Below are 11837 nucleotides of genomic sequence, written 5' to 3' on the forward strand. Positions count from 1 at the left end.
GCTACAGTTAGCAGCCCTTGAAACTTGCTAGAGAACATCATAGACACATACAAAACAGAGAATTTTTAAATCCATGTTAGGAATAAACAAAAATGTCATCCTTTGGCTGATGCAGCATTTCTCTATATGGCATACATAAAAAACTTTTTCTCAAATATAGCAATATGGCAAATCTAAGAAATGCTAAGGCAAATTAATCAATCAGGACATTTATTTGGTGATTGAATCTACTATGGGGGACTAAGTTTTAAGAAGAGAAGAAGAACAGACCTTTACTCTCATTAGTGCACACTGAAGAAGAAAATTCTTAAGACCAGAATATCTTAAAACCATAGCACAAGTGATGGATCACTGCATTCTTATTGCAACTTTTCCTATTTCCAAATGTTTGACAAACATCTCTCCAGTTGAAAACTGATTTGAAACAGCTTCAAAATTCGTTTGGAGTAAAAAAACCACTGAAGATGATGGGATTTATACAAAGTTTAAATATAGATAAGCTATCCTAAAATTCAACTTTAAGGAAATTGAACAAAGTTAGGTCCCACCAAGATTTGAAATCAGATTACTGGATTCAAAGTCCAAAGTGCTCACCATTACACCATGGAACCCATTATTAGAGAATCTTCCTCTACTCAATATTGCTGATCTTTGAAATACTGAATGTTCTCCTGTTTTAGGTACATTTGGCATTTTTGTGTTTGCTGATGCTTTTATGTTTGGCCGGTTAGCTCAGTTGGTTAGAGCGTGGTGCTAATAACACCAAGGTCATGTGTTTGATCCCCATACGGGCCATGTGATTTTTATTGTTGTCCTACAAGAAATGCCAAGAAGGGATTTTATCCAGCGGCAAAGTGCATGAAGTGTGGGATGAATGCATTGGCTACAGTTAGCAGCCCTTGAAACTTGCTAGAGAACATCATAGACACATACAAAACAGAGAATTTTTAAATCCATGTTAGGAATAAACAAAAATGTCATCCTTTGGCTGATGCAGCATTTCTCTATATGGCATACATAGAAAACTTTTTCTCAAATATAGCAATATGGCAAATCTAAGAAATGCTAAGGCAAATTAATCAATCAGGACATTTATTTGGTGATTGAATCTACTATGGGGGACTAAGTTTTAAGACGAGAAGAAGAACAGACCTTTACTCTCATTAGTGCACACTGATGAAGAAAATTCTTAAAACCAGAATATCTTAAAACCATAGCACAAGTGATGGATCACTGCATTCTTATTGCAACTTTTCCTATTTCCAAATGTTTGACAAACATCTCTCCAGTTGAAAACTGATTTGAAACAGTTTCAAAATTAGATTGGAGTGAAGAAACCACTGAAGATGATGGGATTTATACAAAGTTTAAATATAGATAAGCTATCCTAAAATTCAACTTTAAGGAAATTGAACAAAGTTAGGTCCCACCAAGAATTGAAATCAGATTACTGGATTCAAAGTCCAAAGTGCTCACCATTACACCATGGAACCCATTATTAGAGAATCTTCCTCTACTCAATATTGCTGATCTTTGAAATACTGAATGTTCTCCTGTTTTAGGTACATTTGGCATTTTTGTGTTTGCTGATGCTTTTATGTTTGGCTGGTTAGCTCAGTTGGTTAGAGCGTGGTGCTAATAACACCAAGGTCATGTGTTCGATCCCCATACGGGCCATGTGATTTTTATTGTTGTCCTACAAGAAATGCCAAGAAGGGATTTTATCCAGCGGCAAAGTGCATGAAGTGTGGGATGAATGCATTGGCTACAGTTAGCAGCCCTTGAAACTTGCTAGAGAACATCATAGACACATACAAAACAGAGAATTTTTAAATCCATGTTAGGAATAAACAAAAATGTCATCCTTTGGCTGATGCAGCATTTCTCTATATGGCATACATAGAAAACTTTTTCTCAAATATAGCAATATGGCAAATCTAAGAAATGCTAAGGCAAATTAATCAATCAGGACATTTATTTGGTGATTGAATCTACTATGGGGGACTAAGTTTTAAGACGAGAAGAAGAACAGACCTTTACTCTCATCAGTGCACACTGATGAAGAAAATTCTTAAAACCAGAATATCTTAAAACCATAGCACAAGTGATGGATCACTGCATTCTTATTGCAACTTTTCCTATTTCCAAATGTTTGACAAACATCTCTCCAGTTGAAAACTGATTTGAAACAGCTTCAAAATTAGTTTGGAGTAAAAAAACCACTGAAGATGATGGGATTTATACAAAGTTTAAATATAGATAAGCTATCCTAAAATTCAACTTTAAGGAAATTGAACAAAGTTAGGTCCCACCAAGATTTGAAATCAGATTACTGGATTCAAAGTCCAAAGTGCTCACCATTACACCATGGAACCCATTATTAGAGAATCTTCCTCTACTCAATATTGCTGATCTTTGAAATACTGAATGTTCTCCTGTTTTAGGTACATTTGGCATTTTTGTGTTTGCTGATGCTTTTATGTTTGGCCGGTTAGCTCAGTTGGTTAGAGCGTGGTGCTAATAATGCCAAGGTCATGTGTTCGATCCCCATACGGGCCATGTGATTTTTATTGTTGTCCTACAAGAAATGCCAAGAAGGGATTTTATCCAGCGGCAAAGTGCATGAAGTGTGGAATGAATGCATTGGCTACAGTTAGCAGCCCTTGAAACTTGCTAGAGAACATCATAGACACATACAAAACAGAGAATTTTTAAATCCATGTTAGGAATAAACAAAAATGTCATCCTTTGGCTGATGCAGCATTTCTCTATATGGCATACATAGAAAACTTTTTCTCAAATATAGCAATATGGCAAATCTAAGAAATGCTAAGGCAAATTAATCAATCAGGACATTTATTTGGTGATTGAATCTACTATGGGGGACTAAGTTTTAAGACGAGAAGAAGAACAGACCTTTACTCTCATTAGTGCACACTGAAGAAGAAAATTCTTAAAACCAGAATATCTTAAAACCATAGCACAAGTGATGGATCACTGCATTCTTATTGCAACTTTTCCTATTTCCAAATGTTTGACAAACATCTCTCCAGTTGAAAACTGATTTGAAACAGTTTCAAAATTAGTTTGGAGTGAAGAAACCACTGAAGATGATGGGATTTATACAAAGTTTAAATATAGATAAGCTATCCTAAAATTCAACTTTAAGGAAATTGAACAAAGTTAGGTCCCACCAAGAATTGAAATCAGATTACTGGATTCAAAGTCCAAAGTGCTCACCATTACACCATGGAACCCATTATTAGAGAGTCTTCCTCTACTCAATATTGCTGATCTTTGAAATACTGAATGTTCTCCTGTTTTAGGTACATTTGGCATTTTTGTGTTTGCTGATGCTTTTATGTTTGGCCGGTTAGCTCAGTTGGTTAGAGCGTCGTGCTAATAATGCCAAGGTCATGTGTTCGATCCCCATACGGGCCATGTGATTTTTATTGTTGTCCTACAAGAAATGCCAAGAAGGGATTTTATCCAGCGGCAAAGTGCATGAAGTGTGGAATGAATGCATTGGCTACAGTTAGCAACCCTTGAAACTTGCTAGAGAACATCATAGACACATACAAAACAGAGAATTTTTAAATCCATGTTAGGAATAAACAAAAATGTCATCCTTTGGCTGATGCAGCATTTCTCTATATGGCATACATAGAAAACTTTTTCTCAAATATAGCAATATGGCAAATCTAAGAAATGCTAAGGCAAATTAATCAATCAGGACATTTATTTGGTGATTGAATCTACTATGGGGGACTAAGTTTTAAGACGAGAAGAAGAACAGACCTTTACTCTCATTAGTGCACACTGAAGAAGAAAATTCTTAAAACCAGAATATCTTAAAACCATAGCACAAGTGATGGATCACTGCATTCTTATTGCAACTTTTCCTATTTCCAAATGTTTGACAAACATCTCTCCAGTTGAAAACTGATTTGAAACAGTTTCAAAATTAGTTTGGAGTGAAGAAACCACTGAAGATGATGGGATTTATACAAAGTTTAAATATAGATAAGCTATCCTAAAATTCAACTTTAAGGAAATTGAACAAAGTTAGGTCCCACCAAGAATTGAAATCAGATTACTGGATTCAAAGTCCAAAGTGCTCACCATTACACCATGGAACCCATTATTAGAGAGTCTTCCTCTACTCAATATTGCTGATCTTTGAAATACTGAATGTTCTCCTGTTTTAGGTACATTTGGCATTTTTGTGTTTGCTGATGCTTTTATGTTTGGCCAGTTAGCTCAGTTGGTTAGAGCGTGGTGCTAATAATGCCAAGGTCATGTGTTTGATCCCCATACGGGCCATGTGCTTTTTCTTGTTGTCCTACAAGAAATGCCAAGAAGGGATTTTATCCAGCGGCAAAGTGCATGAAGTGTGGGATGAATGCATTGGCTACAGTTAGCAGCCCTTGAAACTTGCTAGAGAACATCATAGACACATACAAAACAGAGAATTTTTAAATCCATGTTAGGAATAAACAAAAATGTCATCCTTTGGCTGATGCAGCATTTCTCTATATGGCATACATAAAAAACTTTTTCTCAAATATAGCAATATGGCAAATCTAAGAAATGCTAAGGCAAATTAATCAATCAGGACATTTATTTGGTGATTGAATCTACTATGGGGGACTAAGTTTTAAGACGAGAAGAAGAACAGACCTTAACTCTCATTAGTGCACACTGAAGAAGAAAATTCTTAAAACCAGAATATCTTAAAACCATAGCACAAGTGATGGATCACTGCATTCTTATTGCAACTTTTCCTATTTCCAAATGTTTGACAAACATCTCTCCAGTTGAAAACTGATTTGAAACAGCTTCAAAATTAGTTTGGAGTAAAAAAACCACTGAAGATGATGGGATTTATACAAAGTTTAAATATAGATAAGCTATCCTAAAATTCAACTTTAAGGAAATTGAACAAAGTTAGGTCCCACCAAGATTTGAAATCAGATTACTGGATTCAAAGTCCAAAGTGCTCACCATTACACCATGGAACCCATTATTAGAGAATCTTCCTCTACTCAATATTGCTGATCTTTGAAATACTGAATGTTCTCCTGTTTTAGGTACATTTGGCATTTTTGTGTTTGCTGATGCTTTTATGTTTGGCCGGTTAGCTCAGTTGGTTAGAGCGTGGTGCTAATAATGCCAAGGTCATGTGTTCGATCCCCATACGGGCCATGTGATTTTTATTGTTGTCCTACAAGAAATGCCAAGAAGGGATTTTATCCAGCGGCAAAGTGCATGAAGTGTGGAATGAATGCATTGGCTACAGTTAGCAGCCCTTGAAACTTGCTAGAGAACATCATAGACACATACAAAACAGAGAATTTTTAAATCCATGTTAGGAATAAACAAAAATGTCATCCTTTGGCTGATGCAGCATTTCTCTATATGGCATACATAGAAAACTTTTTCTCAAATATAGCAATATGGCAAATCTAAGAAATGCTAAGGCAAATTAATCAATCAGGACATTTATTTGGTGATTGAATCTACTATGGGGGACTAAGTTTTAAGACGAGAAGAAGAACAGACCTTTACTCTCATTAGTGCACACTGAAGAAGAAAATTCTTAAAACCAGAATATCTTAAAACCATAGCACAAGTGATGGATCACTGCATTCTTATTGCAACTTTTCCTATTTCCAAATGTTTGACAAACATCTCTCCAGTTGAAAACTGATTTGAAACAGTTTCAAAATTAGTTTGGAGTGAAGAAACCACTGAAGATGATGGGATTTATACAAAGTTTAAATATAGATAAGCTATCCTAAAATTCAACTTTAAGGAAATTGAACAAAGTTAGGTCCCACCAAGAATTGAAATCAGATTACTGGATTCAAAGTCCAAAGTGCTCACCATTACACCATGGAACCCATTATTAGAGAGTCTTCCTCTACTCAATATTGCTGATCTTTGAAATACTGAATGTTCTCCTGTTTTAGGTACATTTGGCATTTTTGTGTTTGCTGATGCTTTTATGTTTGGCCAGTTAGCTCAGTTGGTTAGAGTGTGGTGCTAATAACGCCAAGGTCATGTGTTCGATCCCCATACGGGCCATGTGCTTTTTCTTGTTGTCCTACAAGAAATGCCAAGAAGGGATTTTATCCAGCGGCAAAGTGCATGAAGTGTGGGATGAATGCATTGGCTACAGTTAGCAGCCCTTGAAACTTGCTAGAGAACATCATAGACACATACAAAACAGAGAATTTTTAAATCCATGTTAGGAATAAACAAAAATGTCATCCTTTGGCTGATGCAGCATTTCTCTATATGGCATACATAAAAAACTTTTTCTCAAATATAGCAATATGGCAAATCTAAGAAATGCTAAGGCAAATTAATCAATCAGGACATTTATTTGGTGATTGAATCTACTATGGGGGACTAAGTTTTAAGACGAGAAGAAGAACAGACCTTAACTCTCATTAGTGCACACTGAAGAAGAAAATTCTTAAAACCAGAATATCTTAAAACCATAGCACAAGTGATGGATCACTGCATTCTTATTGCAACTTTTCCTATTTCCAAATGTTTGACAAACATCTCTCCAGTTGAAAACTGATTTGAAACAGTTTCAAAATTAGTTTGGAGTGAAGAAACCACTGAAGATGATGGGATTTATAAAAAGTTTAAATATAGATAAGCTATCCTAAAATTCAACTTTATGGAAATTGAACAAAGTTAGGTCCCACCAAGAATTGAAATCAGATTACTGGATTCAAAGTCCAAAGTGCTCACCATTACACCATGGAACCCACTATTAGATAGTCTTCCTCTACTCAATATTGCTGATCTTTGAAATACTGAATGTTCTCCTGTTTTAGGTACATTTGGCATTTTTGTGTTTGCTGATGCTTTTATGTTTGGCCGGTTAGCTCAGTTGGTTAGAGCGTGGTGCTAATAACACCAAGGTCATGTGTTCGATCCCCATACGGGCCATGTGCTTTTTCTTGTTGTCCTACAAGAAATGCCAAGAAGGGATTTTATCCAGCGGCAAAGTGCATGAAGTGTGGGATGAATGCATTGGCTACAGTTAGCAGCCCTTGAAACTTGCTAGAGAACATCATAGACACATACAAAACAGAGAATTTTTAAATCCATGTTAGGAATAAACAAAAATGTCATCCTTTGGCTGATGCAGCATTTCTCTATATGGCATACATAGAAAACTTTTTCTCAAATATAGCAATATGGCAAATCTAAGAAATGCTAAGGCAAATTAATCAATCAGGACATTTATTTGGTGATTGAATCTACTATGGGGGTCTAAGTTTTAAGAAGAGTAGAAGAACAGACCTTTACTCTCATTAGTGCACACTGAAGAAGAAAATTCTTAAGACCAGAATATCTTAAAACCATAGCACAAGTGATGGATCACTGCATTCTTATTGCAACTTTTCCTATTTCCAAATGTTTGACAAACATCTCTCCAGTTGAAAACTGATTTGATACAGCTTCAAAATTAGTTTGGAGTAAAAAAACCACTGAAGATGATGGGATTTATACAAAGTTTAAATATAGATAAGCTATCCTAAAATTCAACTTTAAGGAAATTGAACAAAGTTAGGTCCCACCAAGATTTGAAATCAGATTACTGGATTCAAAGTCCAAAGTGCTCACCATTACACCATGGAACCCATTATTAGAGAATCTTCCTCTACTCAATATTGCTGATCTTTGAAATACTGAATGTTCTCCTGTTTTAGGTACATTTGGCATTTTTGTGTTTGCTGATGCTTTTATGTTTGGCCGGTTAGCTCAGTTGGTTAGAGCGTGGTGCTAATAATGCCAAGGTCATGTGTTTGATCCCCATACGGGCCATGTGATTTTTATTGTTGTCCTACAAGAAATGCCAAGAAGGGATTTTATCCAGCGGCAAAGTGCATGAAGTGTGGAATGAATGCATTGGCTACAGTTAGCAGCCCTTGAAACTTGCTAGAGAACATCATAGACACATACAAAACAGAGAATTTTTAAATCCATGTTAGGAATAAACAAAAATGTCATCCTTTGGCTGATGCAGCATTTCTCTATATGGCATACATAGAAAACTTTTTCTCAAATATAGCAATATGGCAAATCTAAGAAATGCTAAGGCAAATTAATCAATCAGGACATTTATTTGGTGATTGAATCTACTATGGGGGACTAAGTTTTAAGACGAGAAGAACAGACCTTTACTCTCATTAGTGCACACTGAAGAAGAAAATTCTTAAAACCAGAATATCTTAAAACCATAGCACAAGTGATGGATCACTGCATTCTTATTGCAACTTTTCCTATTTCCAAATGTTTGACAAACATCTCTCCAGTTGAAAACTGATTTGAAACAGTTTCAAAATTAGTTTGGAGTGAAGAAACCACTGAAGATGATGGGATTTATACAAAGTTTAAATATAGATAAGCTATCCTAAAATTCAACTTTAAGGAAATTGAACAAAGTTAGGTCCCACCAAGAATTGAAATCAGATTACTGGATTCAAAGTCCAAAGTGCTCACCATTACACCATGGAACCCATTATTAGAGAGTCTTCATCTACTCAATATTGCTGATCTTTGAAATACTGAATGTTCTCCTGTTTTAGGTACATTTGGCATTTTTGTGTTTGCTGATGCGTTTATGTTTGGCCGGTTAGCTCAGTTGGTTAGAGCGTGGTGCTAATAACGCCAAGGTCATGTGTTCGATCCCCATACGGGCCATGTGCTTTTTCTTGTTGTCCTACAAGAAATGCCAAGAAGGGATTTTATCCAGCGGCAAAGTGCATGAAGTGTGGGATGAATGCATTGGCTACAGTTAGCAGTCCTTGAAACTTGCTAGAGAACATCATAGACACATACAAAACAGAAAATTTTTAAATCCATGTTAGGAATAAACAAAAATGTCATCCTTTGGCTGATGCAGCATTTCTCTATATGGCATACATAAAAAACTTTTTCTCAAATATAGCAATATGGCAAATCTAAGAAATGCTAAGGCAAATTAATCAATCAGGACATTTATTTGGTGATTGAATCTACTATGGGGGTCTAAGTTTTAAGAAGAGTAGAAGAACAGACCTTTACTCTCATTAGTGCACACTGAAGAAGAAAATTCTTAAGACCAGAATATCTTAAAACCATAGCACAAGTGATGGATCACTGCATTCTTATTGCAACTTTTCCTATTTCCAAATGTTTGACAAACATCTCTCCAGTTGAAAACTGATTTGAAACAGCTTCAAAATTAGTTTGGAGTAAAAAAACCACTGAAGATGATGGGATTTATACAAAGTTTAAATATAGATAAGCTATCCTAAAATTCAACTTTAAGGAAATTGAACAAAGTTAGGTCCCACCAAGATTTGAAATCAGATTACTGGATTCAAAGTCCAAAGTGCTCACCATTACACCATGGAACCCATTATTAGAGAATCTTCCTCTACTCAATATTGCTGATCTTTGAAATACTGAATGTTCTCCTGTTTTAGGTACATTTGGCATTTTTGTGTTTGCTGATGCTTTTATGTTTGGCCGGTTAGCTCAGTTGGTTAGAGCGTGGTGCTAATAATGCCAAGGTCATGTGTTCGATCCCCATACGGGCCATGTGCTTTTTCTTGTTGTCCTACAAGAAATGCCAAGAAGGGATTTTATCCAGCGGCAAAGTGCATGAAGTGTGGGATGAATGCATTGGCTACAGTTAGCAGCCCTTGAAACTTGCTAGAGAACATCATAGACACATACAAAACAGAGAATTTTTAAATCCATGTTAGGAATAAACAAAAATGTCATCCTTTGGCTGATGCAGCATTTCTCTATATGGCATACATAAAAAACTTTTTCTCAAATATAGCAATATGGCAAATCTAAGAAATGCTAAGGCAAATTAATCAATCAGGACATTTATTTGGTGATTGAATCTACTATGGGGGACTAAGTTTTAAGACGAGAAGAAGAACAGACCTTAACTCTCATTAGTGCACACTGAAGAAGAAAATTCTTAAAACCAGAATATCTTAAAACCATAGCACAAGTGATGGATCACTGCATTCTTATTGCAACTTTTCCTATTTCCAAATGTTTGACAAACATCTCTCCAGTTGAAAACTGATTTGAAACAGCTTCAAAATTAGTTTGGAGTAAAAAAACCACTGAAGATGATGGGATTTATACAAAGTTTAAATATAGATAAGCTATCCTAAAATTCAACTTTAAGGAAATTGAACAAAGTTAGGTCCCACCAAGATTTGAAATCAGATTACTGGATTCAAAGTCCAAAGTGCTCACCATTACACCATGGAACCCATTATTAGAGAATCTTCCTCTACTCAATATTGCTGATCTTTGAAATACTGAATGTTCTCCTGTTTTAGGTACATTTGGCATTTTTGTGTTTGCTGATGCTTTTATGTTTGGCCGGTTAGCTCAGTTGGTTAGAGCGTGGTGCTAATAATGCCAAGGTCATGTGTTCGATCCCCATACGGGCCATGTGATTTTTATTGTTGTCCTACAAGAAATGCCAAGAAGGGATTTTATCCAGCGGCAAAGTGCATGAAGTGTGGAATGAATGCATTGGCTACAGTTAGCAGCCCTTGAAACTTGCTAGAGAACATCATAGACACATACAAAACAGAGAATTTTTAAATCCATGTTAGGAATAAACAAAAATGTCATCCTTTGGCTGATGCAGCATTTCTCTATATGGCATACATAGAAAACTTTTTCTCAAATATAGCAATATGGCAAATCTAAGAAATGCTAAGGCAAATTAATCAATCAGGACATTTATTTGGTGATTGAATCTACTATGGGGGACTAAGTTTTAAGACGAGAAGAAGAACAGACCTTTACTCTCATTAGTGCACACTGAAGAAGAAAATTCTTAAAACCAGAATATCTTAAAACCATAGCACAAGTGATGGATCACTGCATTCTTATTGCAACTTTTCCTATTTCCAAATGTTTGACAAACATCTCTCCAGTTGAAAACTGATTTGAAACAGTTTCAAAATTAGTTTGGAGTGAAGAAACCACTGAAGATGATGGGATTTATACAAAGTTTAAATATAGATAAGCTATCCTAAAATTCAACTTTAAGGAAATTGAACAAAGTTAGGTCCCACCAAGAATTGAAATCAGATTACTGGATTCAAAGTCCAAAGTGCTCACCATTACACCATGGAACCCATTATTAGAGAGTCTTCCTCTACTCAATATTGCTGATCTTTGAAATACTGAATGTTCTCCTGTTTTAGGTACATTTGGCATTTTTGTGTTTGCTGATGCTTTTATGTTTGGCCAGTTAGCTCAGTTGGTTAGAGCGTGGTGCTAATAACGCCAAGGTCATGTGTTCGATCCCCATACGGGCCATGTGCTTTTTCTTGTTGTCCTACAAGAAATGCCAAGAAGGGATTTTATCCAGCGGCAAAGTGCATGAAGTGTGGGATGAATGCATTGGCTACAGTTAGCAGCCCTTGAAACTTGCTAGAGAACATCATAGACACATACAAAACAGAGAATTTTTAAATCCATGTTAGGAATAAACAAAAATGTCATCCTTTGGCTGATGCAGCATTTCTCTATATGGCATACATAAAAAACTTTTTCTCAAATATAGCAATATGGCAAATCTAAGAAATGCTAAGGCAAATTAATCAATCAGGACATTTATTTGGTGATTGAATCTACTATGGGGGACTAAGTTTTAAGACGAGAAGAAGAACAGACCTTAACTCTCATTAGTGCACACTGAAGAAGAAAATTCTTAAAACCAGAATATCTTAAAACCATAGCACAAGTGATGGATCACTGCATTCTTATTGCAACTTTTC

At 35.7% G+C, this 11837-nt stretch overlaps 2 non-coding genes across 2 annotated transcripts; both read left to right on the forward strand.

Annotated features, from left to right (window-relative positions):
* Positions 1-8656: 8656 nt before the first annotated feature.
* On the forward strand, positions 8657-8730 carry TRNAI-AAU (transfer RNA isoleucine (anticodon AAU)). The gene has a single exon. It is a non-coding gene; the product is annotated as a tRNA-Ile (tRNA).
* Positions 8731-11302: 2572 nt separating this feature from the next.
* Positions 11303-11376, forward strand: TRNAI-AAU (transfer RNA isoleucine (anticodon AAU)). The gene has a single exon. It is a non-coding gene; the product is annotated as a tRNA-Ile (tRNA).
* Positions 11377-11837: the final 461 nt, after the last annotated feature.

Source organism: Taudactylus pleione, unplaced genomic scaffold (genome assembly GCF_031769625.1).
Source record: "Taudactylus pleione unplaced genomic scaffold, aTauple2 ptg000085l, whole genome shotgun sequence".
In the NCBI taxonomy this organism is placed as follows: domain Eukaryota; kingdom Metazoa; phylum Chordata; class Amphibia; order Anura; family Myobatrachidae; genus Taudactylus; species Taudactylus pleione.